This window comes from Phyllobates terribilis, unplaced genomic scaffold (genome assembly GCF_046119375.1).
Source record: "Phyllobates terribilis strain yellow unplaced genomic scaffold, ASM4611937v1 Scaffold_779__1_contigs__length_684578, whole genome shotgun sequence".
In the NCBI taxonomy this organism is placed as follows: Eukaryota; Metazoa; Chordata; class Amphibia; order Anura; family Dendrobatidae; genus Phyllobates; species Phyllobates terribilis.
Genome location: NW_027363539.1, coordinates 280309 through 307255, shown reverse-complemented (window position 1 = coordinate 307255; position 26947 = coordinate 280309). Strand labels below are relative to the sequence as shown.

The 26947-nt window shown below is 44.0% G+C and overlaps 14 non-coding genes and 2 pseudogenes across 14 annotated transcripts; all 16 read left to right on the top strand.

Annotated features, from left to right (window-relative positions):
• Window positions 1–228: 228 nt before the first annotated feature.
• On the top strand, window positions 229–419 carry LOC141239875 (U2 spliceosomal RNA). Its single transcript, XR_012305222.1, has one exon. It is a non-coding gene; the product is annotated as a U2 spliceosomal RNA (small nuclear RNA).
• Window positions 420–1534: 1115 nt separating this feature from the next.
• Window positions 1535–1725, top strand: LOC141239637 (U2 spliceosomal RNA). Its single transcript, XR_012304992.1, has one exon. It is a non-coding gene; the product is annotated as a U2 spliceosomal RNA (small nuclear RNA).
• A 1118-nt stretch (window positions 1726–2843) lies between these two features.
• Window positions 2844–3034, top strand: LOC141239636 (U2 spliceosomal RNA). The gene has a single exon (XR_012304991.1). It is a non-coding gene; the product is annotated as a U2 spliceosomal RNA (small nuclear RNA).
• Window positions 3035–4149: 1115 nt separating this feature from the next.
• On the top strand, window positions 4150–4340 carry LOC141239861 (U2 spliceosomal RNA). Its single transcript, XR_012305208.1, has one exon. It is a non-coding gene; the product is annotated as a U2 spliceosomal RNA (small nuclear RNA).
• Window positions 4341–5455: 1115 nt separating this feature from the next.
• On the top strand, window positions 5456–5646 carry LOC141239635 (U2 spliceosomal RNA). The gene has a single exon (XR_012304990.1). It is a non-coding gene; the product is annotated as a U2 spliceosomal RNA (small nuclear RNA).
• A 1115-nt stretch (window positions 5647–6761) lies between these two features.
• Window positions 6762–6952, top strand: LOC141239634 (U2 spliceosomal RNA). The gene has a single exon (XR_012304989.1). It is a non-coding gene; the product is annotated as a U2 spliceosomal RNA (small nuclear RNA).
• Window positions 6953–8067: 1115 nt separating this feature from the next.
• LOC141239633 (U2 spliceosomal RNA) lies at window positions 8068–8258 on the top strand. The gene has a single exon (XR_012304988.1). It is a non-coding gene; the product is annotated as a U2 spliceosomal RNA (small nuclear RNA).
• A 1115-nt stretch (window positions 8259–9373) lies between these two features.
• Window positions 9374–9564, top strand: LOC141239632 (U2 spliceosomal RNA). The gene has a single exon (XR_012304987.1). It is a non-coding gene; the product is annotated as a U2 spliceosomal RNA (small nuclear RNA).
• A 1115-nt stretch (window positions 9565–10679) lies between these two features.
• On the top strand, window positions 10680–10870 carry LOC141239630 (U2 spliceosomal RNA). The gene has a single exon (XR_012304985.1). It is a non-coding gene; the product is annotated as a U2 spliceosomal RNA (small nuclear RNA).
• A 2634-nt stretch (window positions 10871–13504) lies between these two features.
• On the top strand, window positions 13505–13679 carry LOC141239948 (U2 spliceosomal RNA; annotated as a pseudogene).
• Window positions 13680–14794: 1115 nt separating this feature from the next.
• Window positions 14795–14985, top strand: LOC141239629 (U2 spliceosomal RNA). Its single transcript, XR_012304984.1, has one exon. It is a non-coding gene; the product is annotated as a U2 spliceosomal RNA (small nuclear RNA).
• Window positions 14986–16100: 1115 nt separating this feature from the next.
• Window positions 16101–16291, top strand: LOC141239835 (U2 spliceosomal RNA). The gene has a single exon (XR_012305183.1). It is a non-coding gene; the product is annotated as a U2 spliceosomal RNA (small nuclear RNA).
• A 6231-nt stretch (window positions 16292–22522) lies between these two features.
• LOC141239905 (U2 spliceosomal RNA) lies at window positions 22523–22698 on the top strand (annotated as a pseudogene).
• A 1115-nt stretch (window positions 22699–23813) lies between these two features.
• On the top strand, window positions 23814–24004 carry LOC141239871 (U2 spliceosomal RNA). The gene has a single exon (XR_012305218.1). It is a non-coding gene; the product is annotated as a U2 spliceosomal RNA (small nuclear RNA).
• A 1118-nt stretch (window positions 24005–25122) lies between these two features.
• On the top strand, window positions 25123–25313 carry LOC141239628 (U2 spliceosomal RNA). Its single transcript, XR_012304983.1, has one exon. It is a non-coding gene; the product is annotated as a U2 spliceosomal RNA (small nuclear RNA).
• Window positions 25314–26431: 1118 nt separating this feature from the next.
• Window positions 26432–26622, top strand: LOC141239834 (U2 spliceosomal RNA). The gene has a single exon (XR_012305182.1). It is a non-coding gene; the product is annotated as a U2 spliceosomal RNA (small nuclear RNA).
• The last annotated feature ends 325 nt before the right edge of the window (window positions 26623–26947 follow it).

The following is a 26947-nucleotide window of genomic DNA, read 5'->3' as shown; positions in this document are numbered from 1 at the left end:
GTTGAGGCGGGTGGGAACAGCAGGGGGTGAAGGTGCTGTGTTTAAAGAGGTGGAGTTATGCAGATCTAAAACGCGTGGATTGCAGCAGCAGCAAGCCGAAAAGTGCAGGCATGTAAGGGATCTAGAGGTTGACAACATGTCTTCTTAACGGGAGTCCAGGAGCTCATCTCCACAAATGGACTTTTCAGGATCCTTGGGTGGCTCCGTAGTTTGAAACCAATTCTGGTTATCGCTTCTCGGCCTTTTGGCTAAGATCAAGTGTAGTATCTGTTCTTATCAGTTTAATATCTGATACGTCCCCTATCTGGGAACCATATATTAAATGGATTTTTAGAACAGGGAGATGGAAAAAGAGCTTGCTCTGTCCACTCCACGCATTGACCTGGTATTGCAGTATCTCCAGGACCGGTGCACCCCTTCTTTAATGCAGTTTCTAAAATCAGAAAGAATTGAATTCAATGTTTTTTGTTCATTTTGCTTGTTTGTCGGATTTTGGGATGGACTCTTTGGCTTTGCTTTTCTTCTCCTCATTGGATTTTTCATGTTCAAAGTTGCAGAAGCCAGATTACAAGCTCATTTTGGTTCAACTTCAGCAACTGTGCATTGCATTGCCATGTAATGTGATGCAATGCTATCTTTCTAGCTCTCCCTTTTTACTTCCTTTTGGATAAACAGACATATTAGGCAAGCATTTTGGAGCTTTCACCTAAATAACTACAGGTGGTGAGATAAGCTGCACAATATAATTGACCTTTCAGTATATTGTTGCACACACACCATCTATTTAGCAAATGCCCTTGTTATCAACAGCAGCCTTTTAAACTCACCTGAGCTAACAGGTATGTGCGCTGGTTACTCTGCTGCGCTTAAAATTTCTTTTTTGGTTTGCTACAATGCCTTTTCTGAAACGTTGTCTCCTTCTGCTGGAACACTGACTTCTTTCATTTAATGCCTGCAGACTATAAAAGAGAACCCAACCCAAAAAGTTTGGTTGATTAGTCTGTGGCATTCTGTTAAACTGTTGCTTATGGCGGTCTCTGTGAGCTTCTCAGCGACATTCAGCCAGCCAGGTATCCTGCCTGCAGTAGATGGAATATGGCAATGGAACGCTGGCTGCGCGTGTCATAATAGGCTCTGAGCCTTTATATACCTGTGCACAGCAGCAGCCACCTTCAGTCTGCTGCTGGACAGCCAGCAGCAGCAGCAGCAGGAGAGGTATGTAATCAGGAGCCCTCCTGCTAAGGGTAGACAGCTGCTCGTTCCACCCCACCCCCCGCCTTAATTGGTTCTCCTCCCTTCCAACGGTGTTGAGGCGGGTGGGAACAGCAGGGGGTGAAGGTGCTGTGTTTAAAGAGGTGGAGTTATGCAGATCTAAAACGCGTGGATTGCAGCAGCAGCAAGCCGAAAAGTGCAGGCATGTAAGGGATCTAGAGGTTGACAACATGTCTTCTTAACGGGAGTCCAGGAGCTCATCTCCACAAATGGACTTTTCAGGATCCTTGGGTGGCTCCGTAGTTTGAAACCAATTCTGGTTATCGCTTCTCGGCCTTTTGGCTAAGATCAAGTGTAGTATCTGTTCTTATCAGTTTAATATCTGATACGTCCCCTATCTGGGGACCATATATTAAATGGATTTTTAGAACAGGGAGATGGAAAAAGAGCTTGCTCTGTCCACTCCACGCATTGACCTGGTATTGCAGTATCTCCAGGACCGGTGCACCCCTTCTTTAATGCAGTTTCTAAAATCAGAAAGAATTGAATTCAATGTTTTTTGTTCATTTTGCTTGTTTGTCGGATTTTGGGATGGACTCTTTGGCTTTGCTTTTCTTCTCCTCATTGGATTTTTCATGTTCAAAGTTGCAGAAGCCAGATTACAAGCTCATTTTGGTTCAACTTCAGCAACTGTGCATTGCATTGCCATGTAATGTGATGCAATGCTATCTTTCTAGCTCTCCCTTTTTACTTCCTTTTGGATAAACAGACATATTAGGCAAGCATTTTGGAGCTTTCACCTAAATAACTACAGGTGGTGAGATAAGCTGCACAATATAATTGACCTTTCAGTATATTGTTGCACACACACCATCTATTTAGCAAATGCCCTTGTTATCAACAGCAGCCTTTTAAACTCACCTGAGCTAACAGGTATGTGCGCTGGTTACTCTGCTGCGCTTAAAATTTCTTTTTTGGTTTGCTACAATGCCTTTTCTGAAACGTTGTCTCCTTCTGCTGGAACACTGACTTCTTTCATTTAATGCCTGCAGACTATAAAAGAGAACCCAACCCAAAAAGTTTGGTTGATTAGTCTGTGGCATTCTGTTAAACTGTTGCTTATGGCGGTCTCTGTGAGCTTCTCAGCGACATTCAGCCAGCCAGGTATCCTGCCTGCAGTAGATGGAATGTGGCAATGGAACGCTGGCTGCGCGTGTCATAATAGGCTCTGAGCCTTTATATACCTGTGCACAGCAGCAGCCACCTTCAGTCTGCTGCTGGACAGCCAGCAGCAGCAGCAGCAGCAGGAGAGGTATGTAATCAGGAGCCCTCCTGCTAAGGGTAGACAGCTGCTCGTTCCACCCCACCCCCCGCCTTAATTGGTTCTCCTCCCTTCCAACGGTGTTGAGGCGGGTGGGAACAGCAGGGGGTGAAGGTGCTGTGTTTAAAGAGGTGGAGTTATGCAGATCTAAAACGCGTGGATTGCAGCAGCAGCAAGCCGAAAAGTGCAGGCATGTAAGGGATCTAGAGGTTGACAACATGTCTTCTTAACGGGAGTCCAGGAGCTCATCTCCACAAATGGACTTTTCAGGATCCTTGGGTGGCTCCGTAGTTTGAAACCAATTCTGGTTATCGCTTCTCGGCCTTTTGGCTAAGATCAAGTGTAGTATCTGTTCTTATCAGTTTAATATCTGATACGTCCCCTATCTGGGGACCATATATTAAATGGATTTTTAGAACAGGGAGATGGAAAAAGAGCTTGCTCTGTCCACTCCACGCATTGACCTGGTATTGCAGTATCTCCAGGACCGGTGCACCCCTTCTTTAATGCAGTTTCTAAAATCAGAAAGAATTGAATTCAATGTTTTTTGTTCATTTTGCTTGTTTGTCGGATTTTGGGATGGACTCTTTGGCTTTGCTTTTCTTCTCCTCATTGGATTTTTCATGTTCAAAGTTGCAGAAGCCAGATTACAAGCTCATTTTGGTTCAACTTCAGCAACTGTGCATTGCATTGCCATGTAATGTGATGCAATGCTATCTTTCTAGCTCTCCCTTTTTACTTCCTTTTGGATAAACAGACATATTAGGCAAGCATTTTGGAGCTTTCACCTAAATAACTACAGGTGGTGAGATAAGCTGCACAATGTAATTGACCTTTCAGTATATTGTTGCACACACACCATCTATTTAGCAAATGCCCTTGTTATCAACAGCAGCCTTTTAAACTCACCTGAGCTAACAGGTATGTGCGCTGGTTACTCTGCTGCGCTTAAAATTTCTTTTTTGGTTTGCTACAATGCCTTTTCTGAAACGTTGTCTCCTTCTGCTGGAACACTGACTTCTTTCACTTAATGCCTGCAGACTATAAAAGAGAACCCAACCCAAAAAGTTTGGTTGATTAGTCTGTGGCATTCTGTTAAACTGTTGCTTATGGCGGTCTCTGTGAGCTTCTCAGCGACATTCAGCCAGCCAGGTATCCTGCCTGCAGTAGATGGAATGTGGCAATGGAACGCTGGCTGCGCGTGTCATAATAGGCTCTGAGCCTTTATATACCTGTGCACAGCAGCAGCCACCTTCAGTCTGCTGCTGGACAGCCAGCAGCAGCAGCAGCAGGAGAGGTATGTAATCAGGAGCCCTCCTGCTAAGGGTAGACAGCTGCTCGTTCCACCCCACCCCCCGCCTTAATTGGTTCTCCTCCCTTCCAACGGTGTTGAGGCGGGTGGGAACAGCAGGGGGTGAAGGTGCTGTGTTTAAAGAGGTGGAGTTATGCAGATCTAAAACGCGTGGATTGCAGCAGCAGCAAGCCGAAAAGTGCAGGCATGTAAGGGATCTAGAGGTTGACAACATGTCTTCTTAACGGGAGTCCAGGAGCTCATCTCCACAAATGGACTTTTCAGGATCCTTGGGTGGCTCCGTAGTTTGAAACCAATTCTGGTTATCGCTTCTCGGCCTTTTGGCTAAGATCAAGTGTAGTATCTGTTCTTATCAGTTTAATATCTGATGCGTCCCCTATCTGGGGACCATATATTAAATGGATTTTTAGAACAGGGAGATGGAAAAAGAGCTTGCTCTGTCCACTCCACGCATTGACCTGGTATTGCAGTATCTCCAGGACCGGTGCACCCCTTCTTTAATGCAGTTTCTAAAATCAGAAAGAATTGAATTCAATGTTTTTTGTTCATTTTGCTTGTTTGTCGGATTTTGGGATGGACTCTTTGGCTTTGCTTTTCTTCTCCTCATTGGATTTTTCATGTTCAAAGTTGCAGAAGCCAGATTACAAGCTCATTTTGGTTCAACTTCAGCAACTGTGCATTGCATTGCCATGTAATGTGATGCAATGCTATCTTTCTAGCTCTCCCTTTTTACTTCCTTTTGGATAAACAGACATATTAGGCAAGCATTTTGGAGCTTTCACCTAAATAACTACAGGTGGTGAGATAAGCTGCACAATATAATTGACCTTTCAGTATATTGTTGCACACACACCATCTATTTAGCAAATGCCCTTGTTATCAACAGCAGCCTTTTAAACTCACCTGAGCTAACAGGTATGTGCGCTGGTTACTCTGCTGCGCTTAAAATTTCTTTTTTGGTTTGCTACAATGCCTTTTCTGAAACGTTGTCTCCTTCTGCTGGAACACTGACTTCTTTCATTTAATGCCTGCAGACTATAAAAGAGAACCCAACCCAAAAAGTTTGGTTGATTAGTCTGTGGCATTCTGTTAAACTGTTGCTTATGGCGGTCTCTGTGAGCTTCTCAGCGACATTCAGCCAGCCAGGTATCCTGCCTGCAGTAGATGGAATGTGGCAATGGAACGCTGGCTGCGCGTGTCATAATAGGCTCTGAGCCTTTATATACCTGTGCACAGCAGCAGCCACCTTCAGTCTGCTGCTGGACAGCCAGCAGCAGCAGCAGCAGGAGAGGTATGTAATCAGGAGCCCTCCTGCTAAGGGTAGACAGCTGCTCGTTCCACCCCACCCCCCGCCTTAATTGGTTCTCCTCCCTTCCAACGGTGTTGAGGCGGGTGGGAACAGCAGGGGGTGAAGGTGCTGTGTTTAAAGAGGTGGAGTTATGCAGATCTAAAACGCGTGGATTGCAGCAGCAGCAAGCCGAAAAGTGCAGGCATGTAAGGGATCTAGAGGTTGACAACATGTCTTCTTAACGGGAGTCCAGGAGCTCATCTCCACAAATGGACTTTTCAGGATCCTTGGGTGGCTCCGTAGTTTGAAACCAATTCTGGTTATCGCTTCTCGGCCTTTTGGCTAAGATCAAGTGTAGTATCTGTTCTTATCAGTTTAATATCTGATACGTCCCCTATCTGGGGACCATATATTAAATGGATTTTTAGAACAGGGAGATGGAAAAAGAGCTTGCTCTGTCCACTCCACGCATTGACCTGGTATTGCAGTATCTCCAGGACCGGTGCACCCCTTCTTTAATGCAGTTTCTAAAATCAGAAAGAATTGAATTCAATGTTTTTTGTTCATTTTGCTTGTTTGTCGGATTTTGGGATGGACTCTTTGGCTTTGCTTTTCTTCTCCTCATTGGATTTTTCATGTTCAAAGTTGCAGAAGCCAGATTACAAGCTCATTTTGGTTCAACTTCAGCAACTGTGCATTGCATTGCCATGTAATGTGATGCAATGCTATCTTTCTAGCTCTCCCTTTTTACTTCCTTTTGGATAAACAGACATATTAGGCAAGCATTTTGGAGCTTTCACCTAAATAACTACAGGTGGTGAGATAAGCTGCACAATATAATTGACCTTTCAGTATATTGTTGCACACACACCATCTATTTAGCAAATGCCCTTGTTATCAACAGCAGCCTTTTAAACTCACCTGAGCTAACAGGTATGTGCGCTGGTTACTCTGCTGCGCTTAAAATTTCTTTTTTGGTTTGCTACAATGCCTTTTCTGAAATGTTGTCTCCTTCTGCTGGAACACTGACTTCTTTCATTTAATGCCTGCAGACTATAAAAGAGAACCCAACCCAAAAAGTTTGGTTGATTAGTCTGTGGCATTCTGTTAAACTGTTGCTTATGGCGGTCTCTGTGAGCTTCTCAGCGACATTCAGCCAGCCAGGTATCCTGCCTGCAGTAGATGGAATGTGGCAATGGAACGCTGGCTGCGCGTGTCATAATAGGCTCTGAGCCTTTATATACCTGTGCACAGCAGCAGCCACCTTCAGTCTGCTGCTGGACAGCCAGCAGCAGCAGCAGCAGGAGAGGTATGTAATCAGGAGCCCTCCTGCTAAGGGTAGACAGCTGCTCGTTCCACCCCACCCCCCGCCTTAATTGGTTCTCCTCCCTTCCAACGGTGTTGAGGCGGGTGGGAACAGCAGGGGGTGAAGGTGCTGTGTTTAAAGAGGTGGAGTTATGCAGATCTAAAACGCGTGGATTGCAGCAGCAGCAAGCCGAAAAGTGCAGGCATGTAAGGGATCTAGAGGTTGACAACATGTCTTCTTAACGGGAGTCCAGGAGCTCATCTCCACAAATGGACTTTTCAGGATCCTTGGGTGGCTCCGTAGTTTGAAACCAATTCTTGTTATCGCTTCTCGGCCTTTTGGCTAAGATCAAGTGTAGTATCTGTTCTTATCAGTTTAATATCTGATACGTCCCCTATCTGGGGACCATATATTAAATGGATTTTTAGAACAGGGAGATGGAAAAAGAGCTTGCTCTGTCCACTCCACGCATTGACCTGGTATTGCAGTATCTCCAGGACCGGTGCACCCCTTCTTTAATGCAGTTTCTAAAATCAGAAAGAATTGAATTCAATGTTTTTTGTTCATTTTGCTTGTTTGTCGGATTTTGGGATGGACTCTTTGGCTTTGCTTTTCTTCTCCTCATTGGATTTTTCATGTTCAAAGTTGCAGAAGCCAGATTACAAGCTCATTTTGGTTCAACTTCAGCAACTGTGCATTGCATTGCCATGTAATGTGATGCAATGCTATCTTTCTAGCTCTCCCTTTTTACTTCCTTTTGGATAAACAGACATATTAGGCAAGCATTTTGGAGCTTTCACCTAAATAACTACAGGTGGTGAGATAAGCTGCACAATATAATTGACCTTTCAGTATATTGTTGCACACACACCATCTATTTAGCAAATGCCCTTGATATCAACAGCAGCCTTTTAAACTCACCTGAGCTAACAGGTATGTGCGCTGGTTACTCTGCTGCGCTTAAAATTTCTTTTTTGGTTTGCTACAATGCCTTTTCTGAAACGTTGTCTCCTTCTGCTGGAACACTGACTTCTTTCATTTAATGCCTGCAGACTATAAAAGAGAACCCAACCCAAAAAGTTTGGTTGATTAGTCTGTGGCATTCTGTTAAACTGTTGCTTATGGCGGTCTCTGTGAGCTTCTCAGCGACATTCAGCCAGCCAGGTATCCTGCCTGCACTAGATGGAATGTGGCAATGGAATGCTGGCTGCGCGTGTCATAATAGGCTCTGAGCCTTTATATACCTGTGCACAGCAGCAGCCACCTTCAGTCTGCTGCTGGACAGCCAGCAGCAGCAGCAGCAGGAGAGGTATGTAATCAGGAGCCCTCCTGGTAAGGGTAGACAGCTGCTCGTTCCACCCCACCCCCCGCCTTAATTGGTTCTCCTCCCTTCCAACGGTGTTGAGGCGGGTGGGAACAGCAGGGGGTGAAGGTGCTGTGTTTAAAGAGGTGGAGTTATGCAGATCTAAAACGCGTGGATTGCAGCAGCAGCAAGCCGAAAAGTGCAGGCATGTAAGGGATCTAGAGGTTGACAACATGTCTTCTTAACGGGAGTCCAGGAGCTCATCTCCACAAATGGACTTTTCAGGATCCTTGGGTGGCTCCGTAGTTTGAAACCAATTCTGGTTATCGCTTCTCGGCCTTTTGGCTAAGATCAAGTGTAGTATCTGTTCTTATCAGTTTAATATCTGATACGTCCCCTATCTGGGGACCATATATTAAATGGATTTTTAGAACAGGGAGATGGAAAAAGAGCTTGCTCTGTCCACTCCACGCATTGACCTGGTATTGCAGTATCTCCAGGACCGGTGCACCCCTTCTTTAATGCAGTTTCTAAAATCAGAAAGAATTGAATTCAATGTTTTTTGTTCATTTTGCTTGTTTGTCGGATTTTGGGATGGACTCTTTGGCTTTGCTTTTCTTCTCCTCATTGGATTTTTCATGTTCAAAGTTGCAGAAGCCAGATTACAAGCTCATTTTGGTTCAACTTCAGCAACTGTGCATTGCATTGCCATGTAATGTGATGCAATGCTATCTTTCTAGCTCTCCCTTTTTACTTCCTTTTGGATAAACAGACATATTAGGCAAGCATTTTGGAGCTTTCACCTAAATAACTACAGGTGGTGAGATAAGCTGCACAATATAATTGACCTTTCAGTATATTGTTGCACACACACCATCTATTTAGCAAATGCCCTTGTTATCAACAGCAGCCTTTTAAACTCACCTGAGCTAACAGGTATGTGCGCTGGTTACTCTGCTGCGCTTAAAATTTCTTTTTTGGTTTGCTACAATGCCTTTTCTGAAACGTTGTCTCCTTCTGCTGGAACACTGACTTCTTTCATTTAATGCCTGCAGACTATAAAAGAGAACCCAACCCAAAAAGTTTGGTTGATTAGTCTGTGGCATTCTGTTAAACTGTTGCTTATGGCGGTCTCTGTGAGCTTCTCAGCGACATTCAGCCAGCCAGGTATCCTGCCTGCAGTAGATGGAATGTGGCAATGGAACGCTGGCTGCGCGTGTCATAATAGGCTCTGAGCCTTTATATACCTGTGCACAGCAGCAGCCACCTTCAGTCTGCTGCTGGACAGCCAGCAGCAGCAGCAGCAGGAGAGGTATGTAATCAGGAGCCCTCCTGCTAAGGGTAGACAGCTGCTCGTTCCACCCCACCCCCCGCCTTAATTGGTTCTCCTCCCTTCCAACGGTGTTGAGGCGGGTGGGAACAGCAGGGGGTGAAGGTGCTGTGTTTAAAGAGGTGGAGTTATGCAGATCTAAAACGCGTGGATTGCAGCAGCAGCAAGCCGAAAAGTGCAGGCATGTAAGGGATCTAGAGGTTGACAACATGTCTTCTTAACGGGAGTCCAGGAGCTCATCTCCACAAATGGACTTTTCAGGATCCTTGGGTGGCTCCGTAGTTTGAAACCAATTCTGGTTATCGCTTCTCGGCCTTTTGGCTAAGATCAAGTGTAGTATCTGTTCTTATCAGTTTAATATCTGATACGTCCCCTATCTGGGGACCATATATTAAATGGATTTTTAGAACAGGGAGATGGAAAAAGAGCTTGCTCTGTCCACTCCACGCATTGACCTGGTATTGCAGTATCTCCAGGACCGGTGCACCCCTTCTTTAATGCAGTTTCTAAAATCAGAAAGAATTGAATTCAATGTTTTTTGTTCATTTTGCTTGTTTGTCGGATTTTGGGATGGACTCTTTGGCTTTGCTTTTCTTCTCCTCATTGGATTTTTCATGTTCAAAGTTGCAGAAGCCAGATTACAAGCTCATTTTGGTTCAACTTCAGCAACTGTGCATTGCATTGCCATGTAATGTGATGCAATGCTATCTTTCTAGCTCTCCCTTTTTACTTCCTTTTGGATAAACAGACATATTAGGCAAGCATTTTGGAGCTTTCACCTAAATAACTACAGGTGGTGAGATAAGCTGCACAATATAATTGACCTTTCAGTATATTGTTGCACACACACCATCTATTTAGCAAATGCCCTTGTTATCAACAGCAGCCTTTTAAACTCACCTGAGCTAACAGGTATGTGCGCTGGTTACTCTGCTGCGCTTAAAATTTCTTTTTTGGTTTGCTACAATGCCTTTTCTGAAACGTTGTCTCCTTCTGCTGGAACACTGACTTCTTTCATTTAATGCCTGCAGACTATAAAAGAGAACCCAACCCAAAAAGTTTGGTTGATTAGTCTGTGGCATTCTGTTAAACTGTTGCTTATGGCGGTCTCTGTGAGCTTCTCAGCGACATTCAGCCAGCCAGGTATCCTGCCTGCAGTAGATGGAATGTGGCAATGGAACGCTGGCTGCGCGTGTCATAATAGGCTCTGAGCCTTTATATACCTGTGCACAGCAGCAGCCACCTTCAGTCTGCTGCTGGACAGCCAGCAGCAGCAGCAGCAGGAGAGGTATGTAATCAGGAGCCCTCCTGCTAAGGGTAGACAGCTGCTCGTTCCACCCCACCCCCCGCCTTAATTGGTTCTCCTCCCTTCCAACGGTGTTGAGGCGGGTGGGAACAGCAGGGGGTGAAGGTGCTGTGTTTAAAGAGGTGGAGTTATGCAGATCTAAAACGCGTGGATTGCAGCAGCAGCAAGCCGAAAAGTGCAGGCATGTAAGGGATCTAGAGGTTGACAACATGTCTTCTTAACGGGAGTCCAGGAGCTCATCTCCACAAATGGACTTTTCAGGATCCTTGGGTGGCTCCGTAGTTTGAAACCAATTCTGGTTATCGCTTCTCGGCCTTTTGGCTAAGATCAAGTGTAGTATCTGTTCTTATCAGTTTAATATCTGATACGTCCCCTATCTGGGGACCATATATTAAATGGATTTTTAGAACAGGGAGATGGAAAAAGAGCTTGCTCTGTCCACTCCACGCATTGACCTGGTATTGCAGTATCTCCAGGACCGGTGCACCCCTTCTTTAATGCAGTTTCTAAAATCAGAAAGAATTGAATTCAATGTTTTTTGTTCATTTTGCTTGTTTGTCGGATTTTGGGATGGACTCTTTGGCTTTGCTTTTCTTCTCCTCATTGGATTTTTCATGTTCAAAGTTGCAGAAGCCAGATTACAAGCTCATTTTGGTTCAACTTCAGCAACTGTGCATTGCATTGCCATGTAATGTGATGCAATGCTATCTTTCTAGCTCTCCCTTTTTACTTCCTTTTGGATAAACAGACATATTAGGCAAGCATTTTGGAGCTTTCACCTAAATAACTACAGGTGGTGAGATAAGCTGCACAATATAATTGACCTTTCAGTATATTGTTGCACACACACCATCTATTTAGCAAATGCCCTTGTTATCAACAGCAGCCTTTTAAACTCACCTGAGCTAACAGGTATGTGCGCTGGTTACTCTGCTGCGCTTAAAATTTCTTTTTTGGTTTGCTACAATGCCTTTTCTGAAACGTTGTCTCCTTCTGCTGGAACACTGACTTCTTTCATTTAATGCCTGCAGACTATAAAAGAGAACCCAACCCAAAAAGTTTGGTTGATTAGTCTGTGGCATTCTGTTAAACTGTTGCTTATGGCGGTCTCTGTGAGCTTCTCAGCGACATTCAGCCAGCCAGGTATCCTGCCTGCAGTAGATGGAATGTGGCAATGGAACGCTGGCTGCGCGTGTCATAATAGGCTCTGAGCCTTTATATACCTGTGCACAGCAGCAGCCACCTTCAGTCTGCTGCTGGACAGCCAGCAGCAGCAGCAGGAGAGGTATGTAATCAGGAGCCCTCCTGCTAAGGGTAGACAGCTGCTCGTTCCACCCCACCCCCCGCCTTAATTGGTTCTCCTCCCTTCCAACGGTGTTGAGGCGGGTGGGAACAGCAGGGGGTGAAGGTGCTGTGTTTAAAGAGGTGGAGTTATGCAGATCTAAAACGCGTGGATTGCAGCAGCAGCAAGCCGAAAAGTGCAGGCATGTAAGGGATCTAGAGGTTGACAACATGTCTTCTTAACGGGAGTCCAGGAGCTCATCTCCACAAATGGACTTTTCAGGATCCTTGGGTGGCTCCGTAGTTTGAAACCAATTCTGGTTATCGCTTCTCGGCCTTTTGGCTAAGATCAGGTGTAGTGATCTACCAGTTGCTGCATCTGGTCTGACCTGAGGTGTCTGGGGTACCCGTCTTGTTGGCCTTGGGGGATTGTCCTTGTAACAGATGACTTCACCCCCTTGTTGCTGTGGGCAGGCGGATTAGTCCCCAGACAACGAGGAGTGATCAATACCTTGCAATTCCTTTGTGTTTTGTGGAGGTGACCTTCTGACGTGGAGAAGATGGATCCAGAGATGGGGATGTCGGCTTCAGGAGGCAGTCCACAGGGAGGAATCCCGAAAGCAGAGAGGATTCGTGACGCTCTGCGTTTCTTCGTCACAGAAGAACACAGGAGAGAAAAAGGACTTGGATGGCTGGTGAGAGTACTTTTGGGGCCCCTGGGAGTGGAGAGGAGTAATGTCCTCGCCATTCTGGACTACCCCAAGAAAGGAATATATGATGTATGTTTTGAAACTAAAAGTCCATGCGAGAATGTGGAAAGAACATGGTTTTCTTTGAGCAAAGCAGTGGAATATGAGGGGGTGATTATGACTCCCCATTTTCCTAGGAAGATTAAGACTGTGATTGTGCGGATGGCGTCACCTAAAGTAGAAGTGGAAGATATTAGAACCAGGCTTTTGTTGCAATGTGCAGCTGCAGAGATTCAAGGGAAGATAAATAATGAGTATGGATTTTGGTCCGGAAAATGGAAGTTCTTAGTAACTTTCAAGGAAAATGAAGCAGGCTCATTATGTCTTTTGGATATGAGCATCAGAATTGGAGGTGTCTGGGGTACAGTCTTTTATGATGGTGTTGAAAGACTCTGTAGGAAGTGTTCTGACAAAGGTCATCATGCTGCAGACTGTAAGAAAATAATTTGCAGAGAATGTAAAGGTGAAGGACATTTGGCCAAAGACTGTACGGAAGAGAAATCATGTAATTTATGCTGGGATACAGATCATAGTTTTAAAGATTGTCCAGGAAGATATAAAAGGGAAGAAAAGAAGGGAAAAGGTAAAAAGAAGGAAAAGAGTACAAGTGAAAAGAAGGAGTCTGGTGCTGAGGCACCCAAGACCACTAAAGAAGAATGGCCTGAAGTGATCAAGAAAGTGAGGAAGTCCTTAGAGCCAGGTAAATTGAAGTTGATGAGATTCAGCATTGAGAAAAATTTTAAGTCTTACCCGAAGAGATTTTGCGAAATGTACAAGATTCCGATGGATATTGCAACACAAGTATTAGAGTTATATGGGGAAAGTGGAAAGCTCCATGAAGATTGGTGGGACATCCTTTTCTACTCAGCTAGTAAAGCTGGGTTTAAGATAGGATAGAGTATTTAATTGTTTTCTTTTGTTATTGTGTTAAAAGATTGAGTTTTTCTTGTGGAAAAGATTTGTTATGTTTGTGTTATATTTATTTATAAATTTTCTTAAAGAAAAATATGTTGAATACGAGTGATGAAGGCGTAGGCGACATTTTTGTTGTCCATGTAAATATGGAAATTTAAATTTATGTCGCGTCTTCTGACGCATTCAATTTAAAAAAAAAAAAATCTGTTCTTATGAGTTTAATATCTGATACGTCCCCTATCTGGGGACCATATATTAAATGGATTTTTAGAACAGGGAGATGGAAAAAGAGCTTGCTCTGTCCACTCCACGCATTGACCTGGTATTGCAGTATCTCCAAGACCGGTGCACCCCTTCTTTAATGCAGTTTCTAAAATCAGAAAGAATTGAATTCAATGTTTTTTGTTCATTTTGCTTGTTTGTCGGATTTTGGGATGGACTCTTTGGCTTTGCTTTTCTTCTCCTCATTGGATTTTTCATGTTCAAAGTTGCAGAAGCCAGATTACAAGCTCATTTTGGTTCAACTTCAGCAACTGTGCATTGCATTGCCATGTAATGTGATGCAATGCTATCTTTCTAGCTCTCCCTTTTTACTTCCTTTTGGATAAACAGACATATTAGGCAAGCATTTTGGAGCTTTCACCTAAATAACTACAGGTGGTGAGATAAGCTGCACAATATAATTGACCTTTCAGTATATTGTTGCACACACACCATCTATTTAGCAAATGCCCTTGTTATCAACAGCAGCCTTTTAAACTCACCTGAGCTAACAGGTATGTGCGCTGGTTACTCTGCTGCGCTTAAAATTTCTTTTTTGGTTTGCTACAATGCCTTTTCTGAAACGTTGTCTCCTTCTGCTGGAACACTGACTTCTTTCATTTAATGCCTGCAGACTATAAAAGAGAACCCAACCCAAAAAGTTTGGTTGATTAGTCTGTGGCATTCTGTTAAACTGTTGCTTATGGCGGTCTCTGTGAGCTTCTCAGCGACATTCAGCCAGCCATGTATCCTGCCTGCAGTAGATGGAATGTGGCAATGGAACGCTGGCTGCGCGTGTCATAATAGGCTCTGAGCCTTTATATACCTGTGCACAGCAGCAGCCACCTTCAGTCTGCTGCTGGACAGCCAGCAGCAGCAGCAGCAGGAGAGGTATGTAATCAGGAGCCCTCCTGCTAAGGGTAGACAGCTGCTCGTTCCACCCCACCCCCCGCCTTAATTGGTTCTCCTCCCTTCCAACGGTGTTGAGGCGGGTGGGAACAGCAGGGGGTGAAGGTGCTGTGTTTAAAGAGGTGGAGTTATGCAGATCTAAAACGCGTGGATTGCAGCAGCAGCAAGCCGAAAAGTGCAGGCATGTAAGGGATCTAGAGGTTGACAACATGTCTTCTTAACGGGAGTCCAGGAGCTCATCTCCACAAATGGACTTTTCAGGATCCTTGGGTGGCTCCGTAGTTTGAAACCAATTCTGGTTATCGCTTCTCGGCCTTTTGGCTAAGATCAAGTGTAGTATCTGTTCTTATCAGTTTAATATCTGATACGTCCCCTATCTGGGGACCATATATTAAATGGATTTTTAGAACAGGGAGATGGAAAAAGAGCTTGCTCTGTCCACTCCACGCATTGACCTGGTATTGCAGTATCTCCAGGACCGGTGCACCCCTTCTTTAATGCAGTTTCTAAAATCAGAAAGAATTGAATTCAATGTTTTTTGTTCATTTTGCTTGTTTGTCGGATTTTGGGATGGACTCTTTGGCTTTGCTTTTCTTCTCCTCATTGGATTTTTCATGTTCAAAGTTGCAGAAGCCAGATTACAAGCTCATTTTGGTTCAACTTCAGCAACTGTGCATTGCATTGCCATGTAATGTGATGCAATGCTATCTTTCTAGCTCTCCCTTTTTACTTCCTTTTGGATAAACAGACATATTAGGCAAGCATTTTGGAGCTTTCACCTAAATAACTACAGGTGGTGAGATAAGCTGCACAATATAATTGACCTTTCAGTATATTGTTGCACACACACCATCTATTTAGCAAATGCCCTTGTTATCAACAGCAGCCTTTTAAACTCACCTGAGCTAACAGGTATGTGCGCTGGTTACTCTGCTGCGCTTAAAATTTCTTTTTTGGTTTGCTACAATGCCTTTTCTGAAACGTTGTCTCCTTCTGCTGGAACACTGACTTCTTTCATTTAATGCCTGCAGACTATAAAAGAGAACCCAACCCAAAAAGTTTGGTTGATTAGTCTGTGGCATTCTGTTAAACTGTTGCTTATGGCGGTCTCTGTGAGCTTCTCAGCGACATTCAGCCAGCCAGGTATCCTGCCTGCAGTAGATGGAATGTGGCAATGGAACGCTGGCTGCGCGTGTCATAATAGGCTCTGAGCCTTTATATACCTGTGCACAGCAGCAGCCACCTTCAGTCTGCTGCTGGACAGCCAGCAGCAGCAGCAGCAGGAGAGGTATGTAATCAGGAGCCCTCCTGCTAAGGGTAGACAGCTGCTCGTTCCACCCCACCCCCCGCCTTAATTGGTTCTCCTCCCTTCCAACGGTGTTGAGGCGGGTGGGAACAGCAGGGGGTGAAGGTGCTGTGTTTAAAGAGGTGGAGTTATGCAGATCTAAAACGCGTGGATTGCAGCAGCAGCAAGCCGAAAAGTGCAGGCATGTAAGGGATCTAGAGGTTGACAACATGTCTTCTTAACGGGAGTCCAGGAGCTCATCTCCACAAATGGACTTTTCAGGATCCTTGGGTGGCTCCGTAGTTTGAAACCAATTCTGGTTATCGCTTCTCGGCCTTTTGGCTAAGATCAAGTGTAGTATCTGTTCTTATCAGTTTAATATCTGATACGTCCCCTATCTGGGGACCATATATTAAATGGATTTTTAGAACAGGGAGATGGAAAAAGAGCTTGCTCTGTCCACTCCATGCATTGACCTGGTATTGCAGTATCTCCAGGACCGGTGCACTCCTTCTTTAATGCAGTTTCTAAAATCAGAAAGAATTGAATTCAATGTTTTTTGTTCATTTTGCTTGTTTGTCGGATTTTGGGATGGACTCTTTGGCTTTGCTTTTCTTCTCCTCATTGGATTTTTCATGTTCAAAGTTGCAGAAGCCAGATTACAAGCTCATTTTGGTTCAACTTCAGCAACTGTGCATTGCATTGCCATGTAATGTGATGCAATGCTATCTTTCTAGCTCTCCCTTTTTACTTCCTTTTGGATAAACAGACATATTAGGCAAGCATTTTGGAGCTTTCACCTAAATAACTACAGGTGGTGAGATAAGCTGCACAATATAATTGACCTTTCAGTATATTGTTGCACACACACCATCTATTTAGCAAATGCCCTTGTTATCAACAGCAGCCTTTTAAACTCACCTGAGCTAACAGGTATGTGCGCTGGTTACTCTGCTGCGCTTAAAATTTCTTTTTTGGTTTGCTACAATGCCTTTTCTGAAACGTTGTCTCCTTCTGCTGGAACACTGACTTCTTTCATTTAATGTCTGCAGACTATAAAAGAGAACCCAACCCAAAAAGTTTGGTTGATTAGTCTGTGGCATTCTGTTAAACTGTTGCTTATGGCGGTCTCTGTGAGCTTCTCAGCGACATTCAGCCAGCCAGGTATCCTGCCTGCAGTAGATGGAATGTGGCAATGGAACGCTGGCTGCGCGTGTCATAATAGGCTCTGAGCCTTTATATACCTGTGCACAGCAGCAGCCACCTTCAGTCTGCTGCTGGACAGCCAGCAGCAGCAGCAGCAGGAGAGGTATGTAATCAGGAGCCCTCCTGCTAAGGGTAGACAGCTGCTCGTTCCACCCCACCCCCCGCCTTAATTGGTTCTCCTCCCTTCCAACGGTGTTGAGGCGGGTGGGAACAGCAGGGGGTGAAGGTGCTGTGTTTAAAGAGGTGGAGTTATGCAGATCTAAAACGCGTGGATTGCAGCAGCAGCAAGCCGAAAAGTGCAGGCATGTAAGGGATCTAGAGGTTGACAACATGTCTTCCTAACGGGAGTCCAGGAGCTCATCTCCACAAATGGACTTTTCAGGATCCTTGGGTGGCTCCGTAGTTTGAAACCAATTCTGGTTATCGCTTCTCGGCCTTTTGGCTAAGATACCACATCTTGCCAGAAGGATTCTAAGCCAATCGTGCCCTTGGCCTTGAGGCATCGGCGGTGTAAAAGCCGTCTTAAGCCTCATGCTGCTTTAGGGGGCAGATACGCAAAGAAACCAAGAAGGCGATCGACCCTATCTACCTTTTGAAGATGGCATCAGCAGTAGCGGCCGCAGTGCGCTATGCCAGAGCTGGTGACCTTCGCATCAAGAACTCTTTCAAGATCGAAGTGGACGATGCATCCAAGGAGAAGTTGACCTTGAAGTTTTTCGTGAGGAGAGTGCTGCTGGAGATCCTAGGAGTAAAGAGGGAAGACATCCTGGCCCTTCAAGATCGCCCCGGTTCCTTCACTTTGACTCTGGAGTCGGAGTATGCGTGCCAGAACCTCTTCCGCCAGATTCACCTGCACCTTTCAGATGAGGATCTTAAAGGACTCACCTTTGTCATCCTTTACTCCGGTGGAGAGAAGCCGCTCGTGGTTCAGATGAGCAACCCTCATGTTCCCTTAGTTAATATTATTTGCTTTCTTCAAAACTATTTCCCAGAACTGCGGTATTCCCACAAGGTCATGAATGAGGAAAACCTCTGGACGGGAAAGCATAAATTTTTTGTTAAATTTTGTGAAGATCCAAATGGCATTGGTGGTCAGCGTCATCCTCCGTCAAGTTTCCTGATCGGTAGGGAGCGGGGGCGCCTCTTCTACCCGGACATGCCCCTCTTCTGCCGGAAATGCATGTGTTTCGGTCACACTTATGAGAACTGCAAGGAGGAGGTGGCAATCTGTAAGAAGTGCTACAAGCATGGACATGCCACAATGGACTGTACCAATGAGATGGTGTGCAACATCTGCCGGGTCCCAGGTCACTCCTTCCGGGAGTGTCCTTTGAAGAAAAAGGCGGAAACCTATGCTGAAACGCTGGCAAAGCAACCTGCCCGTGTGCCTCCATCTGCTCCCGGGGGGCAGAGGCAACCCTCTGCTGTTCCTGCTCCTGCGGGTGCGTCTACAGCGCGGGGGCAGTCTTCTAGCTCTCCAGTACCTGCTCCACAGACCAAGCCTGCTAGTACATCAGGTGGTACGTCTGCACCTGCTGCACAGAGGAAGCCAACCAACCCTCCTGCTCCTGCTGCTAAGGGGGGTCCCACCGGTGCTCCTGTATCTACTGTGCGAACACAACCCCCTGTAGGCGGGTCCACAAGCACTTCAGTGCCTGCTGCGCAGGGAAAACCTGCCAGTTCTCCTATTCCTGCTGCGCATAAGCCCACGTCTATGCAGAAACCTCCAGCTGAGAAACCTGTCCGTCCTGAGAGGAGGGAAGCTTCATCTAAGGACTGGGCTGCTGATTCTGATCCGGGTGATATGGTGGTGGAGGGGAGTCCCTCTGCTGAAATCGGGACATTTAGCTCGGAGGAAGAAGCAATGGAGCTGGAAACTCGTAGGAAAAGGAAAACAGATGATAGGTCTGATGAGAATGTGGCCAGGGAGACTTCCAAGAAGTGTCCATTAAAACCAAGTCTTCTGCAATACAAGCCAATGGCTCCCGCTGCCCCTCCTGAGGAGCCAAGGCCTTCAGACCCTATAAACATTTCTTTTTCGGACTCAGAAGTGCAGAGCCCGTTAACATCGGTGGGCTTTATGTCTGATTCTGACAGTAGTGTGACCTGAACTATCCTATCATGACCTCATCAATTAAAGTAGCCTCGCTCAATGTGAGGAGTATAAGGGGCTCTACAAGAAGGGCTGCTTTGTTTTCCTACCTGTCAACAGTGGACTGTGATGTCTTTTGTTTGCAAGAATGTAACATTGACTTTGATATGAATTATGCAGATTTAAGAAAAGATTGGCCTCATGGGCCCTCTATCTGGTCCGGAGATAATGAAAATCGTTCCTCTGGCATTGGAGTGCTGTTTAGGTCGCATGACTTTAAAATCAACTGTTTTGTGGACATTTCTTCTGGACGTGCTCTTTTCTTAAATATTAGTTTTAAAGGTGTGGACTTTAGACTTTTGAACATTTATGCTTCTCCGGTGAAGGAAGAGAGACATCAGTTGTTTGAAGATGTGCAATATTACCTACCTGGTTCATCGCCTCTGATGTTCTGTGGGGATTTCAATTGTGTCTTGCCTGGTGAAGGGAGAAGCGGGAGTTCCACCGTTCCTAAAAAAGACAAAACAGAGAAACAACTAAAGGATTTGTTAACTGATTTTTTTCTTAGAGACTCCTGGAAAGAGATCCGTAGTAATGATCCCGGTTATACTTGGGAGAACTCTTCTTCTAAATCTCGTATTGATTTTATTTTCATGTCCCAATATGTGAATGTCAAATCTGTTGTCTTAATCCCAAACATTTTTTCAGATCATAAGATGTTGCTATCAGAGTTAGAATTACCTGGGCTTGTCAAGGCAAGAGGAGTTTGGAGGCTAAATACAACATTGTTACAAGATCCTAAGGTAAGAACAGATTTTAAAGCGTTTTTTAATTATTTAAGAACAAAACAACAAAAATTTTTAACTCTGCTAGAATGGTGGGAATACAGCAAGATGAAGATAAAAAGTTTTTTTATCAAGGTCAGCATAGCCAATGCAAGAGAAAAGTCCGCTTGGCATAAAAGGCTTATTACTAAATTGCAGACCTGTTATCAACTAAGAGATGTGGGACTTGAAATGGACGATTTAATTGAAGCAACAAAAAAAGAAATTAAAAAGAGTATAGAGTCGAAGGGTAAGGAAATAATTTATAACTCAAAAATTGAAGTGATGGAGAAAAATGAAAAGTGCTCAAGATTTTTTTTTAAAAAAGTAGTTGCTGCTAAGGAAATGATAACAGAATTAGAGGGTGAAACTACAACTGAAGGTATGCTCAACCAAGCTCACCAGTTTTATCAGCAGCTTTTTAATGAGAAAACTATAGACCAGTCTTTTACTGAAGATGCCCTTAATTCATTAAAAAATAGTCTGAGCCGCGAAGACCAAGAATTGTTATGCACTGAAGTCACCTTGTCGGAAGTAGATGCTGCTATCAAAAGTTTTTCCTATGGGAAAACCCCTGGTTCTGACGGTTTGCCTGTTGAATTTTATCGTGAATTTTGGAATTTTTTAAAACCCGACTTGTTTTTAGTAATCAAAGAAGCTTTTAAGTGTGATATCCTGCCTATATCTTGGAGAAGTGGTCTGGTCTCCCTGATTTTTAAAAAAGGAGCCAAATCCCATCTGGCAAACTGGAGACCAATCACACTGTTGAATGTTGATTACAAGTTGATGTCCAAAATTTTAGTGAACCGTTTTAAAAAAGTTTTATCCAAAGTTATTTATGAAAACCAGGTATGTGGGGTGCCAGGAAGAGGAGTTGCGGAGCATCTCAATACCATCCGCGATGTCATATGGTACCAGCAATCCAGGAAGCAAGACTTAGCAATTTTATCGTTGGATTTTCAAAAGGCTTTTGATCGTGTCTCTCATTGTTTTTTATGGTTGGTTTTAAAAAAAATGGGCTTCCCTGAAATTTTTATCAAGCAAGTGGCACTTTTATATAAGAACTCTTTTAGTAAAATTTTAATCAATGGATTTTTGTCTAATGAAGTGTTTTTGCATTCAGGTGTGAAGCAAGGCTGCCCTTTGTCCCCAGTGCTATTTATATGTGCAATAGAGCCTCTTTTATCTATGCTACGAGAGGATAAAGTGATTAAAGGTGTCCCTATCCCTGGAGGACATGGAAGAGATGTGAAGGTAATGGGCTACATGGATGATATTACTATTTTTTGTTCATCACCTGCCGCTCTCAGGAGAGCTATAAGAACGACCAATTTTTTTTGTGAAGCCTCAGGTTTTAAGTTAAACATTGAGAAATGTGATTGTTTTGTCCGTGGCAATTGGGCGGATGTGTCCATCCCTGATCTCCCGATGCAGTCAGAGAAGATTAAAATTCTGGGCGTGATTTTTGATCGACAGAATGATGGAATGAAGAGCTGGGATGGAGTAAGGGACAAAATACAAAAGAAGATTGACTTTTGGAAATTAAGAAAATTAACAATCGAAGGTAAAGTTTTAATTATTAAGGCCCTTCTGCTTCCTGTCATGTTATATCTCAGTTATGTTTATCCCCCAAGTGACCTTACAGCGAGAAGATTACAGAGAATGCTGTTTGAATTTGTGTGGAACTCTAAGTTCGAAAAGGTGAAGAGAGAAACAATGTACAAGATGCACCACCTTGGTGGTAAGGATGTTCCCAACGTCAAACTGTTTTTATACTCCAAGTTTTTTAGCCTCTGTTTTAAATATATGTTTGCTTCAAGCCCTTGGGCACATTTTTTAAGATATGCAGCTGGCCACATTTTTAGGAGGCGAAAGTGGATATCCATTTCTTTAACAAGCCCAGTGTTGTTATCACCTCCACAACAATATGCCATCCTGGAGAAAGTTATCAGATTATATGGCCTAGATTCTTTTGAGATGGAGACATTGAAGAATGCAAGGAAGCTGCTGCAGCAATTAAAAAAGAAAGAAACTTTGACGCCCATAAGCCATTATTCATATAGCAGAGTCACTAAAATATGGAATTTAACAAATGCACCTTACCTGATGAATCAACATAAAGACTTAGCTTGGATGATTGTGCAGGAATGTTTACCGACTCGTGATTTCCAGTATAAAAGAAGACTTAGCACTATACAAACCTGCCCGAGGCATCAGTGCAATAATGATGAGACTACTATGCACCTTATTTGGAATTGTGATTTTGCACAGCAAGTGTGGAAAGACTGTGGTGAGCTTTTAAAATTTTTATCTGGTCTTAATTTTTTAAGCCATGAAGTGGTTTTATATGGGATTTTACCAAACATGACGAAAGAAAAAGAGAGAGTTTTATGGTGCACTTTGAGTTGTGTTAAAAGTGCTCTATGGAAGACCAGAAACATATTGTTGTTTAAAAGAGACTATATAGAAGTCAAGGATTGTATAAGACTGGCATTAAGTGAAATTTATATGTACTACCTAATGGATATGAAGAAGCTTGGAAAGAAAAGAGCCCTGAGTATATGGAACTATCACCTATGGAAGATGTTATTTTAAAGCTCTGAAGAAAAGATAAAGACTACGATATTTTAAATATAAACGCAAAATCTGTTCTTATCAGTTTAATATCTGATACGTCCCCTATATGGGGACCATATATTAAATGGATTTTTAGAACAGGGAGATGGAAAAAGAGCTTGCTCTGTCCACTCCACGCATTGACCTGGTATTGCAGTATCTCCAGGACCGGTGCACCCCTTCTTTAATGCAGTTTCTAAAATCAGAAAGAATTGAATTCAATGTTTTTTGTTCATTTTGCTTGTTTGTCGGATTTTGGGATGGACTCTTTGGCTTTGCTTTTCTTCTCCTCATTGGATTTTTCATGTTCAAAGTTGCAGAAGCCAGATTACAAGCTCATTTTGGTTCAACTTCAGCAACTGTGCATTGCATTGCCATGTAATGTGATGCAATGCTATCTTTCTAGCTCTCCCTTTTTACTTCCTTTTGGATAAACAGACATATTAGGCAAGCATTTTGGAGCTTTCACCTAAATAACTACAGGTGGTGAGATAAGCTGCACAATATAATTGACCTTTCAGTATATTGTTGCACACACACCATCTATTTAGCAAATGCCCTTGTTATCAACAGCAGCCTTTTAAACTCACCTGAGCTAACAGGTATGTGCGCTGGTTACTCTGCTGCGCTTAAAATTTCTTTTTTGGTTTGCTACAATGCCTTTTCTGAAACGTTGTCTCCTTCTGCTGGAACACTGACTTCTTTCATTTAATGCCTGCAGACTATAAAAGAGAACCCAACCCAAAAAGTTTGGTTGATTAGTCTGTGGCATTCTGTTAAACTGTTGCTTATGGCGGTCTCTGTGAGCTTCTCAGCGACATTCAGCCAGCCAGGTATCCTGCCTGCAGTAGATGGAATGTGGCAATGGAACGCTGGCTGCGCGTGTCATAATAGGCTCTGAGCCTTTATATACCTGTGCACAGCAGCAGCCACCTTCAGTCTGCTGCTGGACAGCCAGCAGCAGCAGCAGCAGGAGAGGTATGTAATCAGGAGCCCTCCTGCTAAGGGTAGACAGCTGCTCGTTCCACCCCACCCCCCGCCTTAATTGGTTCTCCTCCCTTCCAACGGTGTTGAGGCGGGTGGGAACAGCAGGGGGTGAAGGTGCTGTGTTTAAAGAGGTGGAGTTATGCAGATCTAAAACGCGTGGATTGCAGCAGCAGCAAGCCGAAAAGTGCAGGCATGTAAGGGATCTAGAGGTTGACAACATGTCTTCTTAACGGGAGTCCAGGAGCTCATCTCCACAAATGGACTTTTCAGGATCCTTGGGTGGCTCCGTAGTTTGAAACCAATTCTGGTTATCGCTTCTCGGCCTTTTGGCTAAGATCAAGTGTAGTATCTGTTCTTATCAGTTTAATATCTGATACGTCCCCTATCTGGGGACCATATATTAAATGGATTTTTAGAACAGGGAGATGGAAAAAGAGCTTGCTCTGTCCACTCCATGCATTTACCTGGTATTGCAGTATCTCCAGGACCGGTGCACCCCTTCTTTAATGCAGTTTCTAAAATCAGAAAGAATTGAATTCAATGTTTTTTGTTCATTTTGCTTGTTTGTCGGATTTTGGGATGGACTCTTTGGCTTTGCTTTTCTTCTCCTCATTGGATTTTTCATGTTCAAAGTTGCAGAAGCCAGATTACAAGCTCATTTTGGTTCAACTTCAGCAACTGTGCATTGCATTGCCATGTAATGTGATGCAATGCTATCTTTCTAGCTCTCCCTTTTTACTTCCTTTTGGATAAACAGACATATTAGGCAAGCATTTTGGAGCTTTCACCTAAATAACTACAGGTGGTGAGATAAGCTGCACAATATAATTGACCTTTCAGTATATTGTTGCACACACACCATCTATTTAGCAAATGCCCTTGTTATGAACAGCAGCCTTTTAAACTCACCTGAGCTAACAGGTATGTGCGCTGGTTACTCTGCTGCGCTTAAAATTTCTTTTTTGGTTTGCTACAATGCCTTTTCTGAAACGTTGTCTCCTTCTGCTGGAACACTGACTTCTTTCATTTAATGCCTGCAGACTATAAAAGAGAACCCAACCCAAAAAGTTTGGTTGATTAGTCTGTGGCATTCTGTTAAACTGTTGCTTATGGCGGTCTCTGTGAGCTTCTCAGCGACATTCAGCCAGCCAGGTATCCTGCCTGCAGTAGATGGAATGTGGCAATGGAACGCTGGCTGCGCGTGTCATAATAGGCTCTGAGCCTTTATATACCTGTGCACAGCAGCAGCCACCTTCAGTCTGCTGCTGGACAGCCAGCAGCAGCAGCAGCAGCAGGAGAGGTATGTAATCAGGAGCCCTCCTGCTAAGGGTAGACAGCTGCTCGTTCCACCCCACCCCCCGCCTTAATTGGTTCTCCTCCCTTCCAACGGTGTTGAGGCGGGTGGGAACAGCAGGGGGTGAAGGTGCTGTGTTTAAAGAGGTGGAGTTATGCAGATCTAAAACGCGTGGATTGCAGCAGCAGCAAGCCGAAAAGTGCAGGCATGTAAGGGATCTAGAGGTTGACAACATGTCTTCTTAACGGGAGTCCAGGAGCTCATCTCCACAAATGGACTTTTCAGGATCCTTGGGTGGCTCCGTAGTTTGAAACCAATTCTGGTTATCGCTTCTCGGCCTTTTGGCTAAGATCAAGTGTAGTATCTGTTCTTATCAGTTTAATATCTGATACGTCCCCTATCTGGGGACCATATATTAAATGGATTTTTAGAACAGGGAGATGGAAAAAGAGCTTGCTCTGTCCACTCCACGCATTGACCTGGTATTGCAGTATCTCCAGGACCGGTGCACCCCTTCTTTAATGCAGTTTCTAAAATCAGAAAGAATTGAATTCAATGTTTTTTGTTCATTTTGCTTGTTTGTCGGATTTTGGGATGGACTCTTTGGCTTTGCTTTTCTTCTCCTCATTGGATTTTTCATGTTCAAAGTTGCAGAAGCCAGATTACAAGCTCATTTTGGTTCAACTTCAGCAACTGTGCATTGCATTGCCATGTAATGTGATGCAATGCTATCTTTCTAGCTCTCCCTTTTTACTTCCTTTTGGATAAACAGACATATTAGGCAAGCATTTTGGAGCTTTCACCTAAATAACTACAGGTGGTGAGATAAGCTGCACAATATAATTGACCTTTCAGTATATTGTTGCACACACACCATCTATTTAGCAAATGCCCTTGTTATCAACAGCAGCCTTTTAAACTCACCTGAGCTAACAGGTATGTGCGCTGGTTACTCTGCTGCGCTTAAAATTTCTTTTTTGGTTTGCTACAATGCCTTTTCTGAAACGTTGTCTCCTTCTGCTGGAACACTGACTTCTTTCATTTAATGCCTGCAGACTATAAAAGAGAACCCAACCCAAAAAGTTTGGTTGATTAGTCTGTGGCATTCTGTTAAACTGTTGCTTATGGCGGTCTCTGTGAGCTTCTCAGCGACATTCAGCCAGCCAGGTATCCTGCCTGCAGTAGATGGAATGTGGCAATGGAACGCTGGCTGCGCGTGTCATAATAGGCTCTGAGCCTTTATATACCTGTGCACAGCAGCAGCCACCTTCAGTCTGCTGCTGGACAGCCAGCAGCAGCAGCAGCAGCAGGAGAGGTATGTAATCAGGAGCCCTCCTGCTAAGGGTAGACAGCTGCTCGTTCCACCCCACCCCCCGCCTTAATTGGTTCTCCTCCCTTCCAACGGTGTTGAGGCGGGTGGGAACAGCAGGGGGTGAAGGTGCTGTGTTTAAAGAGGTGGAGTTATGCAGATCTAAAACGCGTGGATTGCAGCAGCAGCAAGCCGAAAAGTGCAGGCATGTAAGGGATCTAGAGGTTGACAACATGTCTTCTTAACGGGAGTCCAGGAGCTCATCTCCACAAATGGACTTTTCAGGATCCTTGGGTGGCTCCGTAGTTTGAAACCAATTCTGGTTATCGCTTCTCGGCCTTTTGGCTAAGATCAAGTGTAGTATCTGTTCTTATCAGTTTAATATCTGATACGTCCCCTATATGGGGACCATATATTAAATGGATTTTTAGAACAGGGAGATGGAAAAAGAGCTTGCTCTGTCCACTCCATGCATTGACCTGGTATTGCAGTATCTCCAGGACCGGTGCACCCCTTCTTTAATGCAGTTTCTAAAATCAGAAAGAATTGAATTCAATGTTTTTTGTTCATTTTGCTTGTTTGTCGGATTTTGGGATGGACTCTTTGGCTTTGCTTTTCTTCTCCTCATTGGATTTTTCATGTTCAAAGTTGCAGAAGCCAGATTACAAGCTCATTTTGGTTCAACTTCAGCAACTGTGCATTGCATTGCCATGTAATGTGATGCAATGCTATCTTTCTAGCTCTCCCTTTTTACTTCCTTTTGGATAAACAGACATATTAGGCAAGCATTTTGGAGCTTTCACCTAAATAACTACAGGTGGTGAGATAAGCTGCACAATAT